The 4,051-nt window shown below is 39.3% G+C and overlaps 1 pseudogene across 1 annotated transcript; it reads right to left on the bottom strand.

Annotated features, from left to right (window-relative positions):
- Positions 1-1,900: 1,900 nt before the first annotated feature.
- LOC308635321 (dnaJ homolog subfamily A member 1-like) lies at positions 1,901-3,275 on the bottom strand (annotated as a pseudogene). The gene is made up of 2 exons: positions 3,003-3,275; positions 1,901-2,462 (listed from the first exon to the last, which is right to left on the bottom strand). The product of its transcript is annotated as a dnaJ homolog subfamily A member 1-like (transcript).
- Positions 3,276-4,051: the final 776 nt, after the last annotated feature.

Raw genomic sequence — 4,051 nt, 5'->3', positions numbered from 1 at the left:
TCTATAAAAATCTTTTAAAGTCACTCCATTGTCTTTCTTTAAAAATTTTTGGGTAATGTTTATTTTAAAAAGTAACAGTTTCATTGTTAATAATATAGATAATACAGGGTCTGGGGCTGTAGCTCAGTGGCAGAGTGCTTGCCTAGCACGTGTGAGGCACTGGGTTCAATCCTCAGCACCACATTTCCATCTACAACTACAAAATAATTTAAAAATATATAGATAATACAGAAAAAATTATGTCAAGAGGAATCTCAGCAACCTCACTGTTCAGATATAGATTAAAATGCAAATGATTATTTTCTCTATAGTCATTTTTGAAAGAAAATATATAGAATTCTTTTATTAACAGAATTAGTACTTGACTACATTTAATTTTATATCAGACTTTTTCTCCATTTAATATTTTATTCTTTCCATTTTCACACAGTGTTATCTATTTTTCAAACTATAATCTGAAGGACAAAATATACTGTCTTAACTACTCACCTGCCAATAGACATATGGCTGAGCTCTGGTCAAAAAAAAACTGGGATGACAAAGGACTTAAAAACAGCATCCTACAGTGATGCAGCCACATCAATGTTTATAGCAGCTCAATTCAAAATAGCTAAACTATAGAACCAACCTAGGTGCTCTTCAACAGATGAATGGGTAAAGAAACTGTGATATATATACATGGTGGGTTATTACTCAGCCTTAAAGAATGAAATTATGGCATTTGCCAGTAAATGAATGGAACTGGGGGATATTATGCTAAATGAAATAAGCCAATCCTAAAGAACCAAAGGCCTGATGTTCTCTTTGATATGCAGATGCCTATTCACAACAATGGGAGGGGGAAAAATAGAGATACTCTGGACTAGACAGAGGGGAGTGAAGGGAGAGGAGGATGCAAGGGAGTAGGAACAATAGTAGAATGAATTGGACATTATTACCCTATGTGCATATATGATTACATGACCTGTGTAACTATATCATGTACAAGGTACAACCAGGTGAATGAATTTGTATATGATGTGTCAAAGGCCTTCAGAACAAGTAAAGAATATATTTTTAAAAAAAATGGGATAGAAGGGATGGTCCTGGCCTCCAGGCCCAGCTCTTCCCAGTGAGCCTGCATGTGCTCTTCTCCCCTTCAAGTGCCAGCCAGAGACAAAGAATCCAGGGGAGGACTGTAACTCCTGAAGGTGGTAGGTTCACCAAATGGAAAGGGTCTTGCTATGGTTTGGATCAATGTCCCCCCAAAACTCCATATATAAAGGTGTGGCACCTGGGGTGGTGGTATTGGAAGGTACTTAGATCCTGAAGAGGTAAGACCCAGTAGGGGTCCTGAGGTCATGTAGGGGAGGTGGGTATTCCCCCAAAGAGATTATGAGATCCTAGTCTCTTCTCAGTCTCTTTCTGCTTCCTGCCTTGAGACGTGATTACTTACTTCAATATACACTCCTGCCAAACCCTGATGCCCTTTCCAGAGGCCCAAACTGATGTGGCCACTGGATCTTGGACTTTTGAACATCTAGAATTGTAAGTCAAAATGAAACTTTCTTTACTTCATAAGTTTCTCACGTTTGGTATTTTATTACAGTGACATGACATTGACTAATGTAAATCCCTTCTAAAGAACCTCAACCAACCACAGAGTAAAAGGGACTGTAACATCATAAATTTTTATTGTATTAAGCCCCTGAAATCTGGAGTTGTCATAGCAATTAGCCTATCTGAATTCATTTACATTCTTTCTCTAAGTATTTTTTTGAGCTTTTATATTTGTGTTTATTCATTTAACTTTTAAAACACTACTATAATTGAATATTAAAACAAAAACAATAGCAAGTAGTGAGCATGATTATAGTCCTACACTCATTCACTACTGCATATAAAATACCTGCAGTGAGTGTTATTCACTGGTCCCATTAAGAGGTCTGACACTAATAGTACCTCTGGATATTGGCTTCTGGAAGCCACCTAATGCTTCCACCACCTGTATGTCCATACACATGAAAAGGTTGTCTCCTTATCGAGTAAAACCAGCATGGTCCTTCTGATCTAACACAATATCTCCTGACTCTTGGTCTCCTTCATCATGAAATGTTATTTTCTGTCCATCTTTCATGCCTTTGTCAATATGAACTTCTAGAATCTTTGTCTCTTGAACTATATTCCTTCCATTGCAATTTTTACATCTATCTTTAGGACTGATCTGTTCCCCATGGCCCTGGCACTCCATGCACACAGACTGATTTTGCTGAACTATTCCAGATCCTATCTGATGAATTCTTATTTTCATTCCAGTACCTTGGCAGTTGGGACAGCACTCTACTGTTCCTTTCTTACCACCTTGTCACATTTGTCACAAAGCACATTCTTTTGCAGAGCCAGTTTTCTTGTTGCACTTTATATAAATCTTCTAACGTTACTGAGAGCTGACACATGTTTTTACCTTTCCTTTCTCTCTGCATCTTCCTCCTCCTCCAAAAAACATATTGTAAGGGACTAGCGAAACGTCGGAGGAAGAGACCACAAGAGACTGGCTTCATGCAATAAGCATAAGGGGATTTTTATTGAGGATCCTGATTCAGCACGCTGAGGCTCCAGGCTCACCCAGGAAGGAAAAGCAGCCCAGAGCCCACAGCAGGGATTGGACAATGCTTAAGTACACCTTTTGGGGAGGGCGGGGGCTTTGCATACATCATAGTCTCCTTTAACAAATCACCATACACTGCGGGGGGAAAATCAAACAACAATTCTTAGACTTGATTAGTACATTCATTGGCGGGAACAGGGCGAGCTGGAGTGATAGGTCTTTCCTAAGGAGGGGGTTACATTTAAACTGATTAGTTCGGGCCCTGAATGTCTATGTGACAAGCAGCACAGGGTCTTGAATGCTTATGTGAGGAGTTACACAGGATCCCAGGCCATAAATCAACTAAATGGCCAGTAGGGCCTTGTCTTAACTGCCTCAGGAATTTAACCCATGCTTTGCAGTTTAGAAACTTCACCCTTTTAATATCAAAGATGTCCATGGGGGAGCCAAAACCACCACATGTTCCACCCTCTTTAATTGCCTATTCTCCTCCTTTGTCATGAAATTCCCTTTTCTTGGCATCAGAGAGAACTTCATAAGCTTGAGAAATCTGTTTAAACTTTTTTCCTTCATTTGGATTCTTATCAGGGTGGTACTTCAAGGCCAGTTTCTGTAAGTCTTTTTCAATTCTTTCTGGTGGCATTGGGTTTGATCCCCGAAACATCATATAAGTGGTTTCTTTCACCATTTTCTATAGCAGGTGAGTAGGTTGGGGCTGATGTGGGGGAGTGGGAAGGAGCACCCTAACTGTGTGCAACTCAGGCAGCTGCCGTTCCCCTGCCTCCCACCAAGCTTTCTGGAAAGTTCCCCTTTCTCTAAGTCTTAAAAACTTCCAAACCCCTATTCCATTGTTCTGTAGCAATTTTTCTATGACTCTTATCTTGATTTTTTTTTTTCATTTTACTTGAAGTTCCTGGTTGAGTGACTATAAGGGATTTCACCAACTGCCACTTCTCAGATCTAAAGTAGGAGACTAGGTTGCTGTGAACATAACCTAAGACAATTTTGTATCGAGGATTTACCCAGTATGATGCTGTAGCATCTTTTCCTTATCCATTATCAGTCTGGGTGTCTAACATTCTCTATCCAAAAGTCCATGAAAACCTATAATCTTCATGATGCACTCCAACCAGGACAACAACACTATGTGTAGATAGAGCTTTATTTGAAGAGATTATACTTGCCAGGATGCAATGAACTATCACTTTTCAGTGTGAACCACTAAAACATTTTGCTCCAGTAGTGATAGGATTAAACTAATATTTTTAGAAAAATAATTCTGGTAGTGAAAGGAATTAGCATTTGAAGAGATGAGAGGTTAGAAGGTGATGAAAGAAACTGCAAGGAATCCTGAATTTCAGTGGTGGGAATAGAAGCAAAAGGAAGCATCAATGCTAGAGTGGCCCTGACTTGATAACAACCAGATCTGGATGAGAAAAGTAGGAGAAACCATGGAAGATTTCT

Source organism: Spermophilus citellus (assembly GCF_964194105.1).
Source record: "Spermophilus citellus genome assembly, chromosome: 16".
NCBI lineage: Eukaryota > Metazoa > Chordata > Mammalia > Rodentia > Sciuridae > Spermophilus > Spermophilus citellus.
The sequence above is the reverse complement of the archived record's forward strand: the minus strand, read 5'-3'. Positions and strand labels throughout refer to the sequence as shown.